General features: G+C 40.3%; 1 protein-coding gene across 7 annotated transcripts in view; it reads left to right on the top strand.

Annotated features, from left to right (window-relative positions):
• LOC121382174 overlaps positions 1–22,270 on the top strand; it is a 110,953-nt gene that overhangs the window by 51,042 nt on the left and 37,641 nt on the right. For 3 of the 7 annotated variants that reach the window (XM_041511692.1, XM_041511687.1, XM_041511688.1), the window contains exon 2: positions 9,898–9,956. The exons of 2 other annotated variants lie outside the window; for them this stretch is intronic. The gene's annotated coding sequence lies outside the window, so the exon portion shown is untranslated. Of the gene's footprint in view, positions 1–9,897; positions 9,957–18,068; positions 18,762–22,270 lie in introns of those variants that run through there. 2 more of the 7 variants (XM_041511691.1, XM_041511690.1) reach the window with 1 other exon arrangement.

Raw genomic sequence — 22,270 nt, 5'->3', positions numbered from 1 at the left:
CGTACACCCACCGTTTCATTCCACAGTTAACACTGCCATTGGTGCTAAATGTGACAGTGTTTGCTGTCATACAATGTTGTTTCATTCCACAGTTAACGCTGCCATTGGTGCTAAATGTGTCATACAATGTTGTTTCATTCCACAGTTAACGCTGCCATTGGTGCTAAATGTGACAGTGTTTGCTGTCATACAATGTTGTTTTATTCCACGGTTAACGCTGCCATTGGTGCTAAATGTGACAGTGTTTGCTGTCATACAATGTTGTTTCATTCCACGGTTAACGCTGCCATTGGTGCTAAATGTGACAGTGTTTGCTGTCATACAATGTTGTTTCATTCCACGGTTAACGCTGCCATTGGTGCTAAATGTGACAGTGTTTGCTGTCATACAATGTTGTTTCATTCCACGGTTAACGCTGCCATTGGTGCTAAATGTGACAGTATTTGCTGTCATACAATGTTGTTTCATTCCACGGTTAACGCTGCCATTGGTGCTAAATGTGACAGTGTTTGCTGTCATACAATGTTGTTTCATTCCACGGTTAACGCTGCCATTGGTGATAAATGTGACAGTGTTTGCTGTCATACAATAGTAGTAGAGGGGTCACTTGAGCCCCATGTGTACTCGTTGACCCTGAGGTCACGTGACCTCTTAAGCGTGGGGTGTGACGTCACGGGGACGCTAACCTTGACCTACTTAGAGTACCTCTGGGATAATGGCTTGGACAGCTGTGGGTGTGGGAACATGACCTTTGTGTCAGGAAACGCCGGATATCGACCAGATTTAGGGGGGTGTTATCGTCGGGGGTCCTTTGATGTACAGGAAACAGATGATGCGGATATGGATGAAGACCTATATTGTTTAGTCTGTGGTTACTGTGCGTCGTAAGTACCGTTGTAGAGTGAAGTCGTGCGCTTCAGAGATGGCATCGGGATATTCGAGAATGGACAGCAGTAGTAACAACAGTTGTAGCAGCAGCGGTGACGATGTCTTGGTATGCAAATGTTCTGAAAGACACACGATCCAATGCAAAAGAGTGGCTACCAAACCAGAAGTAAATGACACGGGTCAAACGGACGCTGCTCGTGAACCTGGCGAAATCGTGGACGAAGAACCCATGGATCAGACGGATGCTGCTCGAGAATATAAAACGGACTCGGCTCCCTACGATGATGATGCCTACGACGCCGATGACGAATGGGATGGCCTTTCAAGACAGTACTTGTTCTGTCATCGACCCGAAATGAGAGGATTCTGCAGACGACTCTGCACGTTTGGGTGGTGGCCCATACAGTTACGCCAGAAACCGAAGGAACTCGCCAAGGCCGGTTTCTTCTACACGGGAGACCACGATGCCGTCGTCTGCTACTTTTGTGGACTACGCACCTACAGATGGCAGAAGATGGACGATCCAGTGATGGAACATTACAGGCTGTCCCCAAGATGTCCCTACATTAACAATGTGTTGAGACATTAAACATGTGTGTGCTACTTTTCGTTTTGTAAAATAAACGTGAATAACACGTTTTGTGTGTTATTAATGTAAGGGTGACTCACTCTCTCTCTCTCTCTCTCTCTCTCTCTCTCTCTCTCTCTCTCTCTCTCTCTCTCTCTCTCTCTCTCTCTCTCTCTCGCTGTGCACGAGTTATTCTTTGGGATGGGGGGCATGGACCATACGTGTCACACAAAATTTAATCTTTGTGCGCATGCGCGAAATTATAGAGAGTATAAATAAAAGGGCAATGAGTAACATCGTCATTTGAGATAGAACCTTCAGGGGCGCAACAGTACAAGTTGTACATTCCCGACGCGGACAAGTGGACCCGCTTTTACAAGCCCAAGGCAAACTTCACTTCATTTTCCAGTGCAGCGTGGTGGGAAAAGTCAGATGATGTACAGCGTGGATCGATGTCTAGAACTCTACGATCCCACTTGGAAAAAAGAAAAAGAGGAACAGAACAAGCCCCCGACACCTAAAGTCGTCATGGTCTCCCCAGCGCAGCAGGTGGTAGAACAAGCCAAGGCTCAGCAGAAACGGAAACGAGAACAGAGCGGCGTGGAACAGAAACGACGAGAGCAGACTGGTCAAAAACGGCACAAGCATTTCTGAGAAGACTATAAAAGGGGGCATGGCAGTTTCAACATCGCCAGTTCACGTCGAACACTTCAACAGTCAACACCATAAATCAGTGTCACATTTGCGAAAAAAAATATATTTGGACCCACGACCTAACTCGGCATGTACGAAATAAACATGGACTCTTGGAATCTGAAAATAAGCCTTCCCAGCAGCAGCAGCAGCAACAACAGCAGCAGCAACAACAGCAGCAGCAGCAGCAACAGCAGCAGCAGCAACAACAGCAACAGCAGCAGCAGCAGCCCCTAAGATTGTTACATCCGTTCACCATGATCGTGTCGGGACCCACGTCGTGTGGAAAAACATTTTTGTTGTACTAACTGCTAAGGGATGGTAAAATCCACCCGTCTCCCCAGCGCATCAACTGGCTCTACAAACATGGCAACTTCTCTATGATACGATCAAAATGGTATGCTCGAGTGAAATTTGTTCAAGGGATACCCGAGAATTTGGAAAAGGATCGTTATTTGGACCCCAGAGTCAGAAATCTCATCGTGTCTACAGCTGGAAAAGACTCTCGTATCAGCGATCTGTTCACGGAAGGAAGTCACCACAGAAACCTCTCGGTGATTGCCATCAACCAGAACCTCTGTAACAGCAAAGACCCTACACGGAGAAGAAACTGTCATTACCTGGCACTGTTCAACAACCCCATCGACAAGCAGCAAGTCTTAACCTTGGCACAGCAGATGTATCCTGGAAATACTCCCCCCCCCCCCCCCCCCCCCGTCATTCGACATCACTCTATGGGACATTAACGACTTCCGCATCATCTGTTTCCAGTACATCAAAGAACCCCCGACGGTTAACACACCCCTAAATCTGGTCGACATCCAGCGTTTCCTGACACAAAGGTCATGTTCCCACACCCACAGCTGTCCAAGCCATTAACCCAGAGGTACTCTAAGTAGGTCAAGGTTAGCGTCCCAGTGACGTCACACCCTACGCTTAGATCAGAAGAGGCCACGCCCAGGTCACGTGACCTCAGGGTCAACGAGTACACATGGGGCTCAAGTGACCCCTCTGCTACTAACAATGTTGTTTCATCTGGCCAGTAAATTCCTGTATTAAACTACTACTTTTCACCGGCCTCGGTGGCGTCGTGGTTACAGGGTTCGCTGCCCGGTACCGGCTCCCACCAAGAGCCAGTTTTAAACGACTCAATGGGTAGGTGTAAGACCACTACACCCTCCTCTCTCTCGCTAACCACTAACCCATAACTCAGTGGCCAGGACAGACAGCCCCGATGGCTGAGGTGTGTGTGTGTGTGTGTGTGTGTGTGTGTGTGTGTGTGTGTGTGTGTGCGCGCGTGCGTGTGTGTGCCCATGACAGCGTGCTTGGACCGTAACTGGATATAAGCACGAAAAACAAGTTAAAAGGAAAGGAACTGCTACTTGAAACAAGTGCGGGGTCTTACAATGAACAGGATGACAATTTTTTTGTGCGGAACTAGGGTAGTCAAAGACGATATCTTACCGTCTGAACAAAACATTACAGGAAAAAAGTACATAGTTTTGAACAGTGCATGTTTCTCACTTCCAGTGCCGTGTATAATTGAGATCTCGAAATGGTTTCATGGATGTTATGTTTCGTACACACCCACCCCAAACTCTATATGTAGCAAACATATAACTTTTTTTTTTCTACTACATCATAAGCTATATTTATATACCATTGATAAAATATATTTACTAATTTTCGCAATTGTATTATATCTGTACTACTACCAATATTATACTTCGACTATTTTTGCTCCTGTAAGCCATGTCCTACCATTGAATACAGCCATGTCCTCATGTGCCGTAGAATACGGCCTGAGTGTAATAAATTCTTGTCTTGTCTTGTTTTGAAACGAGCAGCTTAAATCCCAGTTGTTTTCTGACGACAATAGTAACATATATGTACATGTATGTATGTGTCTTACATACTATGTGATTTTATTTGATGGTATACTAATCACTAATACCCAAGCGGAGTCGACAGTGTAATATATGTCACCTTCTGTCGCCCACATAGACATAAGATGGTGCCTTGGGATCAGACTTATTTATTTCGTAGTGTCTTAAATTTGTTTACTTACTTACTTATGCCCGTCGTCCCTTCTGGGGCATAAGCCATTGTCTACAGTTTTCCGGAGTTGTCTGTCCTGGGCTCTGGTTTCAAGCTGCCTCCAGGTGTATCCTGTCTTCTTGGAATGAATGAATGGATGTTTAACGACACCCCAGCACGAAAAATACATCGGCTATTGGGTGTCAAACTATGGTAAATGCAAATCTAAAGTGATGATCAACATCAATAATAAAAATTCAACAGTTAAACAAAAACACAGTGTAAAGAACCGTGCAAAAACATAAATATCACAGATAGATACTGACTTTTACTCAATTTGTGCTGTATTGGCCATTCTCAAAGAGAATGTTACACCCCTGCACCACGGTGAGGTTACAGCACGCGCAGGGGCCTGTCTTCTTGGTGTCCACCTGGAGGTCCCTTCGCCATGTGTTCTTTGGGCGGCCTCTTTTTCTTCTGCCTTGTGGGTTCTATGTCAGAGCCTGCCTGGTGATATTCGATGCTGGTTTCCGGAGTGTATGACCAATTCGTTTAATGGTACAGATTTCCTAGTTTCAAGTGTTGTACTGTTCCGTAGTTTAACAGCAGAAGGAAAGAAATAGTCCGCAAAGAACTCTGTTCGACCTTAGTATGTTTGCAATTAATCAACTTTACGTATAGAGTATGTATTTATCTCAAGCAGGTGGGTACTACATTATTAGCAATTTTGTACATCATACATAATTTTGACGTCTCCTTTCCTTTAACGATATAAATCCAGTTTCTTTGTAAAGAAGCTGGTGTTGTGTTCCTCGAACAGCACCACGAATCGTTCGGAGGAAATCTAAATTAATGTTTTCAAGAGAGAGAGAGAGTGCTAGTTACAGAGAACAGTTATCCCAAAGGATATTAGCGTAGTCACACGGACAGAATAAATTACCTATATATTTTATCCAACAACCTTTTGGGTAGCCTGTATTTAAATGGTCGAGAGCGAGACGTAGCCTAGTGGTAGAGCGCTTGCGTGATGCGCGATCGGTGTACGATCGATCCCCGTCGGTGGGCCCATTAGGCTATTTCCCGTTCTAGCTAGTGCACCACAACTGGTCAAAGGCCGTGGCATGCGCTTTCCTTTCTGTGGGAAAGTGCATATGAAAGATTCCTTGTTGCTAATAAAATTAAAAAATGTAGCAGAATGACCAATTGTTTGACATCCAATAGCCGATGATTAATACATTTAATGTGCTCTAGTGGTGTCGTTCAACAAAACAAACTTTTAACTTCAAAGGATCGGATACAGTTAATCATTTTACTGGTCGTATTCGTAATACTTTTTATATCAAACTCCCAATCTCCAGACTTGTGGAATGTGAGTCCCACTTCAACCTCGAATATTTGAACATCATCTAAAACTACGTTTGGATTATTTGTCACGTTCATATTTTACGACTGAAGGACGTAGCCTAAGTTTTTTCCCACACTAAGCTTAACCAACCATTTTTTGATCACATATTATTAATACGTTCTATGTTCAGAAACAACAGGAGAATGGTCACTACAAAAAGGTGTAAGAACTGAAAAAAAGAAAGAAATGTTTTATTTAACGACGCACTCAACACATTGTATTTACGGTTATATGGCGTAAGACATATGGTTAAGGACCACACAGATTATGAGAGGAAACCCGCTGTCGCCACTACATGGGCTACTCTTTCCGATTAGCAGCAAGGGATCTTTTATTTGCGCTTCCCACAGGCAGGATAGCACAAACCATGGCCTTTGTTGAACCAGTTATGGATCACTGGTCTGTGCAAGTAGTTTACACCTACCCATTGAGCCTTGCGGAGCACTCACTCAGGGTTTGGAGTCTGTATCTGGATTAAACATCCCATACGTCGACTGGGATCCGAACTCATCACCTACCAGCCTGTAGACCGATGGCCTAACCACGACGCCACCGAGGCCGGTGTGTAAGAACACAATTAACAATATTTAACGGAAACGAAACAAACACCAACTCAAGAGCACCATTACTATTCTGTGTGATTCGTGTGGGTTCTTTTATTAATTGAAATAATTGAAAGCTGGTACACAGGTGATCAATTCTAAAATGGTCACGTTCAAATACATTTGCATTAAATTCGCCAATCATAAAGATCTTATAGATTCGGTCGTCCATGCCTAACTAAACGCTTCTTCGTCTGAAACGCACATAATATTATAATAAGTAATTGAACACATGCGCGCTCGCTCGCACCCGTCATAGCTCGAAATTAACGGCGGCCGTGCGGTAAATTACTCCAATGCCCTAGCCATGTGCTCTATCGCCCTGAAGCTTAAAAACAGTCTCAAGGCTAAATTGAATGTTAGTAATTGGTCATCATACTCGAACGCGACTCCTGGAAGTTGTTTTATTACAACAACAAAAAACTAATCATAATAATAACAAAAAACCCAACAACATGAAACTGTTCACACTTATTTATTTTGAATGGGTTATATGTTGTGTTATATTAAGACATTTGAAGTTTACCTGGTCGTAATGCCATCCACCTCCACCCCACCCACCCCCAAAAAAATAAAATAAAATAAAATAATTCGCCTATCATGAAGTCGTGCATGTCCGCGAGACGTATAATACTAAAATCCAGACAGATACACGCTTTATCTCCCATACAACCATAGCGTGATACGTTTCCGCAAATATAAGTTAGTTTATATAAACATTCAATGGAAATATTTATATGTGCACAACTAGACTAGGTAGCAAGTTACAAGTGCAATGTATGTTATCGGTATAGACAAGCACACTAAGAACCACGGTCTTTCGGGTCCAGGTTCGAGCTTATGGTTGTTTAGTTAGTACCACTCGATGGAACGATGATCGAACCCAAATGGAAACAGACGTGTATGACAATAATAATTCACACCTGTGACGTCACACTATTGTTATAACTGTAAATTATTTTTTCAAGAATCTGCAGTTGACAACAATGCAATTAGAACTTTGAATATTAGGTCGGGGATTCGAACCCCATACATGTTTCAAGGACAAGGCTACTTGACACATTGGTACTAGATGAAATAAAATTGCATACATTTTTTGCCCAGATGAAACTTTCTTTTCACAACCAACACACTCACATTGATCACCAAACACAGGACTTGTGGTGTTCACTTGCGGAAGTTATTTGGTTTAGTACTACCTGTAAGACATAAAGATGCTTTGTAAATTCGGCCCATAGACTATAATGATTGTGATTAATATGTTAGCTTCCAAATTAATTAAAGTCCTGTTGTGTGTGATGGAGTTATCAACGAGTCAAACATACAATATTTCGGAAAGTCAATTCAATTCAGTTCAATCGTCCTATACATATATCTCTAAATGTATGTACAAAAAGTATTTACTATTATCTTATAATTATAGTACTGTATTGTAGTTACCGTTATTGTTATACTATTTACCGTCTTGCCAAAATAAATGAATTGAATTGAATTAAATTGTACGCTGTAAACAAGGACAACGCTTTAGCCCACGAAAGAAAGAAATGTTTTATTTAATGACGCACTCAACACATTTTATTTACCGTTATATGGCGTCAATCATGTAGTTAAGGACCACACAGATATTGAGAGAGTTAACCCGTTGTCGCCACTTCATGGGCTACTCTTTTCGCTTAGCAGCAAGGGATCTTTTATATACACCATCCCACAGCCAGGGTAGTACATTGCTGGTACGAGAAATAGCCCAATGGGCCCACTGACGGAGATCGATCCCAGACCGACCGCGCATCGAGCGAATGTTTTACCACTAGACTACGTCCCGCTCCTTGGACACACAAATGCATCACCGAAATAACTTTTAAGCCTTATAAACCTGATCAGGCGGAATACAACGAAGATTGCCGAATGCTAAATCGTTAATAACAGATATCACGTTCAGCACGTGTAACATACCTAATGTCAGCCATCCATTGCTGAGAATTTGCTTGTTGAATAGTTCAGGTAAAGTCCGAAATAATTCTATCGTTTTGGGGTTATAAGTTTTGTAAAATTTCCTTTCCATTTTAACCAATTTGTTTATTAGGTAGGACTTTCCTTTGGCACTGTCACATATAAAGAACATTATAAATACTTAACATAAATAGGGTTAGGATTAGTGACAGTGCCAAAGGAAAGTCCTTCCAGAATTACAGTTCCGTCGGTGGGCCAATTGGGTCATTTCTCGTTACAGCCATTGCAGCACGACAGGTATATCAAAGGCCGTGGTATGTACTGCCCTGTCTGTGGGATGGTACATATAAAAGATCCCTTGCTGCTAATCGGAAAGAGTAGCCCATGAAGTGGCGACAGCGAGTATCCTCTCTCAACATCTGTGTGGTCCTTAACCATATGTCTGACGCCATATAATCATAAATAAAATGTGTTGAGTGCGTCGTTAAATAAAACATGCCTTTCTTTCAATTACATTTAATATTTTCCCACACAATCGATTATGGATTTTTATAATCGATCATCAAATCGATAAATTTTCGATTATAATCGATCTTTGGAACATCTTTACTTCGGCGTGCATTCTTCGTTACGTAATGTACATGTATAGGCAATTTAAGCAATGCTTGCAATTACTACGATCTGGGTAGCGAGACGTTTAATTTCAATAATTGAGATAGTTCGTCTACACTGCACTGGATACGTTCTGGCTTACCTGTTTCTTGAATATCAATATTTACTTAGTTTGTCCTTATCGTCATTGGACCGGCCTCGGTGGCGTCGTGGCAGGCCATCGGTCTACAGGCTGGTAGGTACTGGGTTCGGATTCCAGTCGAGGCATGGGATTTTTAATCCAGATACCGACTCCAAACCCTGAGTGAGTGCTCCGCAAGGCTCAATGGGTAGGTGTAAACCACTTGCACCGACCAGTGATCCATAACTGGTTCAACAAAGGCCATGGTTTGTGCTATCCTGCCTGTGGGAAGCGCAAATAAAAGATCCCTTGCTGCCTGTCGTAAAAAAAGAGTAGCCTATGTGGCGACAGCGGGTTTCCTCTAAAACCAGTGTCAGACCATATGTTTGACGTCCAATAGCCGATGATAAGATTAAAAATCAATGTGCTCTAGTGGCGTCGTTAAATAAAACAAACAAACTTATCGTCATTGGGGCGGGACGTAGCCCAGCTGAGTGGTAAAGTGTTCGCTTGATGCGCGGTTGGACTAGGATCGATCCCCGTCGGTGGGCCCATTGAGTTATTTCTCGTTCCAGCCAGTGCACCACGACTGGTATATCAAAGGCGACAACAAACGCTGATATTGTAAACAAGAAAATGTATTTAATATCATATATAAATTTAATCCTCAAAAAGGCTATTTTAGCCAGAAACATTACAGGGGCGGAACGTAACCCACTGTAGCGTTCGCTCGATGCGCGGTCTGTGTAGGATCGATCCCGTCAGTAGGCCCATTGGGCTATTTCTCGTTCAAGCCATTGCACGGCGACTGGTATATCAAAAGGCCGTGGTATGTACTATCCTGTCTGTGTATATAAAAGATCCCTTGCTACTAATCGAAGAAATATAGCCCGTTTCCTGTCTAAAACTACATGTATATGTAAAAATTACCAAATGTCTGACATACAATAGTCTATGATTAATAAATCAATGTGCTCTAGTGATGTCGTTAAATAAATTAAACTTTATATATACATTTAAGGTTCAAGCACGCTGTCCTAGGCACACACCTCAGCTATCTGGACTGTCAGCCCTAGACAGGTTAGTGATGAGTTATTAGTTTAGACAATGACTGAGAAAGAATGTTCAGTTGTTGATGTAAACGGTGACTGAGAAAGAATGTTCAGTTGTTGATGTAAACGGTGACTGAGAAAGAATGATCAGTTGTTGATGTAAACGGTGACTGAGAAAGAATGTTCAGTTGTTGATGTAAACGGTGACTGAGAAAGAATGTTCAGTTGTTGATGTAAACGGTGACTGAGAAAGAATGTTCAGTTGTTGATGTAAACGGTGACTGAGAAAGAATGATCAGTTGTTGATGTAAATGGTGACTGAGAAAGAATGATCAGTTGTTGATGTAAACGGTGACTGAGAAAGAATGATCACTTGTTGATGTAAATGGTGACTGAGAAAGAATGATTAGTTGTTGATGTAAATGGTGATTGAGAAAGAATGATCAGTTGTTGATGTAAATGGTGACTGAGAAAGAATGATCAGTTGTTGATGTAAATGGTGACTGAGAAAGAATGTTCAGTTGTTGATGTAAATGGTGACTGAGAAAGAATGTTCAGTTGTTGATGTAAATGGTGACTGAGAAAGAATGATCAGTTGTTGATGTAAACGGTGACTGAGAAAGAATGTTCAGTTGTTGATGTAAACGGTGACTGAGAAAGAATGATCAGTTGTTGATGTAAACGTTGACTGAGAAAGAATGTTCAGTTGTTGATGTAAACGGTGACTGAGAAAGAATGTTCAGTTGTTGATGTAAACGGTGACTGAGAAAGAATGATCACTTGTTGATGTAAATGGTGACTGAGAAAGAATGTTCAGTTGTTGATGTAAATGGTGACTGAGAAAGAATGATCAGTTGTTGATGTAAACGGTGACGGAGAAGGAATGATCAGTTGTTGATGTAAACGGTGACGGAGAAGGAAGTCGGCATAGTGGCCTCACACGTCTCAACTGGGCTGGTATCAGGATGCGAACTTCTTTACCTGCTGTTTAAAGGGACTGTCCCGAGTTTGCTGCCATTGTAAGAAAGAAAGAAAGAAATGCTTTATCTAACGACGCAGCAAGGGATCTTTTATATGCACCATCCCACAGACAGGGTAGTACATTCCACGGCCTTTTAATATACCAGTCGCCGTGCAATGGAACGAGAAATAGCCCAATGGGCCTACTGACGGGATCGATCCTACACAGACCTCGCATCGAGCGAACGCTGTACCACTGGGTTACGTTCCGCCCCTGTAATGTTTCTGGCTAAAATAGCCTTTTTGAGGATTAAATTTATATATGATATTAAATACATTTTCTTGTTTACAATATCAGCGTTTGTTGTCGTCCTAAAGTTTGTAGTAGCCCAAACCGGATTCTACCTCCAAATAATGTCTACGTAGGGATTTTAAAAAACCCCAAAACAACAAAACATATGAGATAAAATATAAATCAGTGCTGGAAACAGCAAACGACCACAAACACATTGAATATACAGGCACTGGCATTCTAAATATCAAGGTGCGGGACGTAGCTCAGTGGTACAGCGCTCTCCCGATGAGCGATCGATCTAGGATCGATTCCCGTCGGTGGGCCCATTGGTCTATTTGTCGTTCCAGCCAGTGCTCCATAACTGGTGTAACAAAGGCCGTGGTATGTACTATCCAGTCTGTGGGATAGTGCATATAAAAGATCCGTTGCTGCTAATCGAAAAACGTTGCCCATGAAGTGGCGACAGCGGGTTTACTCTCTTAATATCTGTGTGGTCCTTAACCATATGTCTAACGCCATATAACCGTAAATAAAATGTGTTGAGTGCATCGTTAAATAGAAATATTCCCTTCCTTCTAAATATCAAATGTATTTAATGTGTCACTGTAGTCGCCAAAAAGGCTATATTGGCCAGAAACATCTTACAATGGTCTCGTTCCAGCCAGTACACCACAACTGGCATATCAAAAACCGTGGTATGTGCTATTCTGCCTGTGGGATGGTGCATATAAAAAAATCCTTTGCTGCTAATGACAAAATGTAGCGGGTTTCCTCTCTAAGGCGATATGTCAAAATTACCAAATGTTTGACATCCACTAGCCGATGATTAATAAATAGTGTTCTCTAGTGGTGTCGTTAACAAATCAATTTTGTTTTTCTTACAATGGCTGAAAACCTCGTGACAGTCTCTTTAACTGTTTGTAAGACTGGGCGTGGTGTTCGTTTAAGAAGCAATCTGTCCAAGTACTTGATTTGATCTCGGTCAGCTGTCGGTCACGCCTACACAACACAATACACTATGACATATACTGGGCACCAAACGAAACGCGAAATGTTTTAAACGGAAATATTATTATTATTATTATTATTATTATTATTTCCTTTCTAAAGAGATTAACACATATCAACTGAGATTTAGAAAAATTACAGATTGGTAATGGTATACTGTTTATCAACGCTATACTGTTTATCAATGGTATACTGTTTATCAACGCTATACTGTGTATCAATGATATACTGTTTATCAATGGTATATGGTTTATCATTGTTGTACTGTTTATCATTGTTTTACTGTTTATCATTGGTATCATGTTTATCATTGGTATCATGTTTATCAATGCTATACTGTTTATCAATGGTATACTGTTTATCAAATGGTATACTGTTTTTCATTGCTATATGGTTTATCGTTGTTATACTGTTTATCATTGTTATACTGTTTATCATTGTTATACTGTTTATCACTGGTATCATGTTTATCAATGTTATACTGTTTATCAATGTTATACTGTTTATCATTGGTATCATGTTTATCATTGGTGTACTGTTTACCATTGGTATACTGTTTATCAATGTTATACTGTTTATCATTGGTATCATGTTTATCATTGGTGTACTGTTTACCATTGGTATACTGTTTATCAATGTTATACTGTTTATCATTGGTGTACTATTTATCAATGGTATACTGTTTATCATTGGTGTACGGTTTATCAATGGTATACTGTTTATCATTGGTGTACTATTTATCAATGGTATACTGTTTATCATTGGTGTACTATTTATCAATGTTATACTGTTTATCATTGGTGTACTATTTATCAATGTTATACTGTTTATCATTGGTGTACTATTTATCAATGGTATACTGTTTATCATTGGTGTACGGTTTATCAATGGTATACTGTTTATCATGTTTATCATTTGTGTACTGTTTACCATTGGTATACTGTTTACCATTTGTGTAGTTTATCATTGGTATACTGTTTTTCGTTGGTATCATGTTTATCAATGTTATAGTGTTTATCACTGGTATCATGTTTATCAATGTTATAGTGTTTATCACTGGTATCATGTTTATCAATGTTATTCTGTTTATCATTGGTATCATGTTTATCATTGGTATACTGTTTAATCATTTCACAGAGTGAGCGCATGTATGTAAACCTAACCGAACTTTATCCACATAATAAACATTAATTTGCGTTTCTGTTGACGTTTAGTATAGTTTATTTGACACGTGGCTATGCAAACAGAAGCGCGTGATTTTGTAACTGAATATCGTTGTTCAAACTTGTATTGAAGGACAGATATTATTGGCACAGATGACGCGTAGCAGTTAATATTTGTATTTAATTTTGTTTTTGCTATTTCAGACTGAAATTTTTTTGTTTTGTTTTGTTTTGTTTTAGTTTAGTTTTTTAGTTTTTAAAATTATTCTGCTATTATTAAAAATAAAAACGATTAGCATATTTTCGTTTTATTTGGAATATCAACGCTTATAAGAACAGAAATTGCCTTTTAATTCATTGCAGTTGCGTTGTGGGTTTCAAATTCAAGTTACACGGACTTTAGGCAATAAAAATCCTTTTCCTGGGCCATTTCACTTTTAGAAGAAAAACAGAAAGAAGAACAGAGGCGTCGTAAGGAATTTGACACTGGGTCGGCGGAGAGGGTGGGTGTGTGAGGGGTGTCCTCCTCTTGCAGTTGGTGCTGCAGGGGTGTTCCCGCTTGAAACATTTTCAAAGATATCTACTTTCGGAGAATATTGTCAGAATATTAAACAGAAAGAACACTAAAATATGTACCAGCATGTACTGTTCACGCGACACCTAGAACACCTAGAATTTTTTTAAGTTGTCAGTCGCGATTCCTTATAAATTGCAAACTTGTATTATACTTGCGTGGGATACTGGGTTCTTGAAGTCTGGTATCCAAAATTAAATTCTGGTATCCCCGGGATATCGGGATACTGTTAATCTCGAACACTGCAGTAAGGGATCTTTTATAAGCATATACCATGGCCTTTGTCCAGTTCTAGTACTATAACATTCAAGATACTGAATCAACATTATGTGTGTTAAAAAACGCTTCATCTAACCACAAACACAAGCGTTGGATCGTCGTTAAACACGATTTGAAGTGTTTGGTATAGGCGTAAACTAGCTACAGGTGTATAGGCTTTCAAGATATGTACTTAGTGCCGTGTGATAATGTGGAACAACTAAGCTACCCATATATACATGATCAGTAGTGTATTTTTTATTTTTTATTCTTGATTCGACTCAAAAATATGAATTCGTGTTCGTTTTCATTTGAATCGCTGTCATGACCGAACCGTTAACGGTGAATTGTTGTTCCACGAAAAGCTATTCATCTATATTAATTTTTTTAATGAAAATACATCCTTCTAAACAAACATATATGACAATTCAAAACGTTTTATCTGTCCACACATATAAGCACGGACTTGTTCTCGGATATGATTGAAACTGTTTGGGATGGGCGTACCTAGCTTTTTAAAATGTGTACTTATTTTCGGGTGAAACGTGTTGGTCTTCTCAGCTACGCAAGTGTTCTTTTATCCTTTTCGTTTGTTTTGTTCACAATTCACTAGAACATGGTTGAGAAACGGGACCTTAGAATATATCACGCACAGACCCGGCGGAAGCCAGCTCAGAGTGGTCGGGTTTAAGATCGGAGCATGAAAGTGTGAGAGATCGAAAGCCTTTAGTTGGGAAAATTATTTAACGACACCACTAGAGCACATTTGGTAAAAAAAATTACATATATACAGTCTTAGAGAGGAAGCCCGCTACATTTTTTCCATTAGTAGCAAGGGATCTTTTATATGTATCATCCCACACAGGATAACCAATACCACGTCCTTTAATACACCAGTCATGGTGCACTAGCTGGAACGAAGATATATGACCAGAAACAAGAATATTTGTAATATTTGATGGACTCTGTGGTTCGCCCCCTCCCCCATCCCTCCAGCAGTGTGTATGAGCCTGCCTATGTCACGTGTGCCAGACAGTCCTATATTTAAGGCACTGTTTATCATTTAACAACAAAGAACTCTGTGGCAAAGTCGGAGGTTGTGCCCACGATAGGCGTGATTGAACAGTTATTTGGTGGAAGCATGCCAGAAATTACCCACACACCCCAAAATCAATCTGCTCTGTCAGGAACAGAACTCTGGCAAATCGGAGCTTGTGCCCACGGCAGGCGTGCTTGAACAGTCCTTTGACGGAAGCATGCCAGAAATTACCCACATCCACAAAAATATGCTCCGTCATGGACAGAACTCTGGTGAAGTCGGAGGTTGTACCCACGACAGGCGTGCTTGAAGCATGCCAGAAAGTACCCACACCCACACAAAAAACCCACCAAAAAAACCCACCCAAACAAACGATAAAACAAATTACATCAGAATAAATATCCAAACCAGTTGTCCCGTTTGATGTTGGATTTTTTTACAACACTTACAACACCGCAGTGGAAGATATATGTACCCATGACATATTTATTGCCTCGTCACATTGTGGAATATCGCTTTTGAGAGGTCGTGGTCTGTGTCATACTGTGCAACTCAGCAATGACATGATATATGTTCTTGCAAAACAAATAAGTGTATGTTCGTAAATTGCTAATCCAGCTCTGTCTCGAAAGTGAAGTCCCAAAGTGGTTCCTTTGTTTGAATTAGTCATACGACTATTACGGCGTAACATTGCACTCGTAATGCTTTGTCATTTTACTGAAAATTGTATTCTTTTTACATAGTTATCCTCCTTAACAGGCGCATTCAGGCAGAGCCCCCCCCCCCCCCCCAACACACACACACACCCCTATTTTTGGTGAAACAATATATATTACAGAATAAACCAAAATACAAAGTCGTCGTGGTCGTCGTCTTTTCGTTCGCTTGTTGACTACACGTCAAGGCCAGCAATGACTATGAACGATACGGTTCTCTGTAGATCACTTCTTGTGCCATACAGTTTCTTCTGGGGAGTTGTTGTAGTCTCACTCAGCTGCTGAAGGTTTATGCAGTCTTGGATGACATGTTTTGTCGTCTGTTCTGCTTCTCCACAGAATAGTAAGTTATCCCGTCCACCTGTGAAGGATCTTTAAATTCTATTTTCAAAAACTAAAACGGGTTTTTAAAAAAAACTGGATCCGCGCCTGCTTACATTGTTAAAAAATAATTATATAGTCAATACCGACCTCGGTGGCGTCGTTGTTAAGCCATCGAACATAAGGCTTGGTAAATACAGTGTTCGCAGCCCGGTACCGGCTCCCACCCAGAGCGAGTTTTAACGACTACACCCTCTTCTGTTTCACTAACCACTAACAATTAACAACTAACCCACTGTCCTGGACAGACAGCCCGGATAACTGAGGTGTGTGTGCCCAGGACAGCGTGCTTGAACCTTAATCGGATATAATCACGAAAAAATAAGTTGCAATGAAAAAATATAGCCAATGCATTCAATTATTGTCAGTTTTGTACTGGATATTGTAGTGATCTGTTAATAAATAAAATTGTTGTCTGTGCAATGCCATGATGTACAGAAAGAAAGAAGTGTTTTATTTAACGACGCACTCAACACATTTTATTTACGGTTATATGGCGTCAGACCACACAGTTTTTGAGAGGAAACCCGCTGTCGCCACTACATGGGCTACTCTTCCGATTAGCAGCAAGGGATCTTTTATTTGCGCTTCCCACAGACAGGATAGCACAAACCATGGCCTTTGTTGAACCAGTTATGGATCACTGGTCGGTGCAAGTGGTCTACACCTACCCATTGAGCCTTGCGGAGCACTCACTCAGGGTTTGGAGTCGGTATCTGGATTAAAAATTCCATGCCTCGATTGGGATCCGAACCCAGTACCTACCAGCCTGTAGACCGATGGCCTGCCACGACACCACCGAGGCCGGTACCATGATGTACAGAGTCATTGGGTAACAGTGTAACAGCCATCGTAATCTACTATCGACATTCTCTCTTTTGATGCTAGGGAATTTGACTGGGAAAATGGGATATCGCTATGTAGGGGCATAAAAACCGAAATTCTTTAAAAAAAAAATTCTTTTGTTGAAATGTCGTACGTCTTATTTGCTAAAAACAAAGAAATATTGTAACTTTTGTAGGCTGTTTTTAGGACCTAAAATTCAGGGCCGTAGCTAGGATTTTTTGTTTGGGGGGGGGGGGGGGGGGGGGGCAACTGAGTAGTTAATAGTCTAAAACTCCTTAAACGGTTAAAAAGAGAAGAGTTTCTATATTTTCCCCGGATTTATTCTCGTGCTTATATGCAATTAAGGTTCAAGCACGCTGTCCTGGGCGTACACCTCAGGTATCTGGGCTGTCTGTCCAGGACAGTGGGTTAGTTGCTAGTTGGTTAGTATTTTTTTGTGTGTGTTTTTTGTTTGTTTGTTTGTTTTTTGTTTTTTTTTAAAGATTTATTGCCCCCAGAACATGGGCAGTGAACAGGTTGGGGAGCCGTGGTCACTGCCTTACAAAGTACATATTTAAACAATAGTATCTAAACAAAATATGCTATTTGAATATGTTAATGCTTTCTGTGGTATTTATAAGACAGAGAGAGAGAGAGAGAGAGAGAGAGAGAGAGAGAGAGAGAGAGAGAGAGAGAGAGAGAGAGAGAGAGAGAGAGAGAGAGAGAGAGAGAGAGAGAGAGAGAGAGAGAGAGAGTGAGTGAGTGAGTGAGTGAGTGAGTGAGTGAGTGAGTGAGTGCAACAGCAGTAGATAAGTTGGTTAGTGGTTAGTGTGAGAGAAGAGGGTGTAGTGGCCTTACACTTACCCATTGAGCCCTTAAGAACTCGCTCTGGGTTGGAGCCGGTACCGGGTTGCGAATCCTGTACCTACCAGCCTGTAGTCCGATGGCTTAACCACTGCGCCACCGAGGCCGGTGGTCGACATCATCCTAACAATGGCCGAAAGCTTAGGATATATAGTCCCTTTAATGTTAGTTATATAACATACATAACATTTTATTCAGATTCCGATGAACCAGGCTACGTCTACAGTTAGTTTTGCATAATATGAACATTGTTTGTCCGATGTAGTGTTAACCGTTTCATGGCATGTCGCTTAGGCTGGTAGCATTAGGCTGGTAGCATTAGCCAGGCAATAATTTTCTTTTGTTCTGCCTTTGGGTGCGGATCGATATTTTTTCTTTGAGAGAAGAGAAAATAAAATCCAGGTGTGCTACTTAGCTTACCTGAAAGATTCCATAAATAATACAAGGCCAGCCACGCTGGAGTACTTGTCAAGAGTGTTTGTACGCGGGAAAAGGCCAGCAATTGTCGCGTTGGCACAAGAAACTGGGTAGCCTACAGTTTGCTAGTTAAAGCACAAAGGGTATCCATTACGCTTGGCTACACTAGTACTACTGTGGTACTTTTTACCTGCGGTTTCGGAGACAATACATTATGACGTCCAGGCAGTAACTACAAAGCTTTCGCTGTTACGTAATCCCGAGGGTGTTCTAGAAAGGATTGTGTGCGTTAATATCGCTTGCAGGTACATGTGCTGGACAAGTCGCACAAAGGTATGGATATAATTAGTTTTCTTGTGTAGTAGTAGGTTTTGTGATGATGTTGATTTTTGTGCTTGTTTGAGGATTTCTTGTTTAATATGTACATGCCTCGTGCATCCCTCCAATTCTACTAGATCATGATCTTTTTGTTGATATATATAAAGCGCTGAACAATAATACTATTATAAGCTTAACAAATAACCACAGACATAAATCGATCATCGCGAAGTTTAGTATAAACCATTCCGTGTATTGGACCAAGCGCTGTGGTTGTTATATAAAATGAAAAAAAAAATCGATGGATATAGGATGAATAATTTAAGATTTTGTATTAACTCTACATGGGGGCGAAACGACTCTGTTGCTGGTAGGAAGGAATCAGGGTCGTTTCGCCCTAAAACCATTTCGAACTCTGCAGTGTGAGTGTTCATGAATTAATTATTAATGTGAATACATTGCCTGTATATTATCTAAGGCCTGTATGTATTTCGTGTATATGGCTTGAATAAATGATATTGAAAATAAACAAAATTATAATATTGTTTTTTACTGTAAATATAAACACGCAATATAGATCGCTATGTGTGACATCTAAAAATCAGTGGATATAGGACAAATCAATGAATAAATGTACTTTATTAATATCTGACATTATTATATTTACTCAACATAGAAATATATGCCCAATATCTCTGCAATCTATTTTGGAACCCCCTTTTCAAAATCCTATGTATTGGAACCCCCCTTTTCAAAATCCTATGTACGCCCATGAGTTACGGTATTGTAACAGAAACTTTCGCCTATGTCTCCGAAGACCCCGTGTCGATGTCAACGCTACGTTATCGTATCTAGGATGGATCCTGGTCGAAATGACATGGGTGATCTAGTACTAAGGGCAAAACGACCCGTTACCTTTATTTATTCACTAATAAAAGTACTCTTTATTATATGACAGCATCTCGAGGTTGTTGTTTCGGGGTACATGTGATTAATACCTTTGATTCACAACATCCAAATCTAATCGATGGATTCAGTACGGCTAATAGTATTTCTGGTTGTTGCTATAGCAACTTAGGTACCAAGCGTGTCGACGTACTTCCAGCCCATTTCACACCAGTGTTTCTGCCAGGAAGAAAGTTTTGGGTGTGGCGCTATGAAATTGAATGTAACCACTGTCAACAGGGAGTATGGGAGGCCTTGCCCAGAAAGAGAATGGTTTAAGTTTATTCTTAGGGTTAAGAAAATCATAAAGTAATGATAAGAGTAATTAATTTTGTGGGTATGGCGCCATACCCGTTATACCTTCTCGTGTTAGCATTGAATTAAATGTAAAAAATACAAAAAAACACCCTCTGACAGAAACTCTGCATATCAGTATGTGAACGTTGAATTCACATCCAGTTCTGTTTGGTTATATTTCTGGGTATATCAACGGTCAGTTGCAGAATGCGGTGCTTGAACCTTAATTGTATATATATATATATATATATATATATATATATATATATATATATATATATATATATATATATATATATATATATATAGGCACGTTAATATGTTATACAATCCAATACAGAATACAGTCATGAGGTTTATAAAGCAATTTCTTCGATTGTAGTAGTACTGGTGATAATTTTTTATTATTATTATTCTGCTAAAGGCTTAATTGTTAATCATATCGCAAACACCGCTTCAGTGGTCAATATTGGTCAGACAAATATTACCTCCTGGACTTTTAACGATGTATTACATTTCTATCACAACTTGTTACCATAAGCCTATTTTTCAGTTGTTAATGATCATGTTAAATCGGACGATTTTTGTACGCTGTTATGGGTAACCGGAGGGACGGGACGTAGCCCAGTGGTAAAACGTTCGCTTGATGTGCGGTCGGTCTAGGATAGATGGACCTATTGGGCTATTTCTCGTGCCAGCCAGTGCTCCACAACTGGTGTATGCACTATCCATTGCTGCTAATCGAAAAGAGTAGCTCATGAAGTGGCGACAGCGGGTTACACCAGTTGTGGAGCACTGGCTGGAACGAGAAATAGCCCAATGGGTCGACCGACGGGGATCGATCCTGGACCGACCGCGCATCAAGCGAACGCTTTACCACTGGGCTACGTCCCGCCCCTCCCACGTTGAAGGAAAACTATGGAACAAAGCACCAACACTTAAACATAGTCGGAGGTGTGAGACCTAAACTTTGGCACATTGTTAACTGTCCATTGACGTGTACGGGTTATATCTGGATAAGACAATCTTTCATATCAGTAAATTGTCTTTCACAACAAATTAAACAAAGACAATGCGATCAGTATTTACAAACATGGAAAAATAACATATCACTGTCATCGAGAGGCAACACTTAACGATTATACAAAGAACAACTATTTTTCGAAAGCTATATCAATAAACTACCAGAAAAACTGGACAGCACTCTTAAAATGTATAACGTCTAACCATTACCTACCCGTTGAAATTGGACGTTGGAATAATATACTCATAGAAGATAGAATTTGCACATTATGTAATGTAATGGACATTGGCGACGAGTTCCATTATCTTTTTATTTGCCTTTTTTTCATAATTCAAGAGTCCAGTTGCTACACCCATATTATTATACGCGACCAAGTACTAATACATTTAGAGAACTAATGGAGAATAAACGAATTAGTACCCTAAAGAAATTATCATATTTCATAAATATAATAACTAATGAATTCAAACGCCCTTGACTACAAACACCATCAAAACCAAACATATTTAACAAAATACTATCATTATCCACTGCACCATATACAAGTTTAACAATCTATTCGTTTATAAGTACTTGGATACCCGTATATCTGTATCAAATATCTGTATTATTACATAATATATTGATGTGCGTGATTGTATATGTTTGTATATGTGTTTGTGAATGTATTGTAATTAATGTATTTACTGTCAACCATCTTGTCACGTGTATATAACAAAATGTTTATGTACATATTCCTCCTATGCCGTTGTGTAAATAAAGTCTTGTCTTGTCTTGCCATGGTGGTGGATACCGCTGCTTACTGGCCATGATTAAAAGAACTCGGAGCAAGTTATATTCATTTCATTTCAACTTATTTTGGTGCTGATATCCAATTGAGGTTCAAGCACGCTACCCTGGGCACACACACACACACCTCAGCTATATGGGCTGTCTGTCCAGGACAGTGGGTTAGTTGATTAGTGAGAGAGAAGAGGGTGTAGTAGCCATACACCGATGAACCCTTAAGAACTCGCACTGGGTTGGAGCCGGTACCGGGTCTGTACCTACCAACCTGCAGTCCGATGGCTTAACCACTGTCACAGAGGCCGGTGCAAGTTATGTGTATGTAATGTATGTAATGTTATGTGCGTAACAATCATCTGGTTAATCCAATGAATTTTATGTTTCAAAAACAGCAATGCTTGAAAACGAAAAATCAAGGCTACCTTAAACAAAATATAGAAATTAAAAATATATATATTGGAATTATTTTAAC

This window comes from Gigantopelta aegis, chromosome 9, assembly GCF_016097555.1.
Source record: "Gigantopelta aegis isolate Gae_Host chromosome 9, Gae_host_genome, whole genome shotgun sequence".
NCBI classification, from domain to species: Eukaryota; Metazoa; Mollusca; class Gastropoda; order Neomphalida; family Peltospiridae; genus Gigantopelta; species Gigantopelta aegis.
This window is presented reverse-complemented; position numbering and strand designations above follow the sequence as displayed.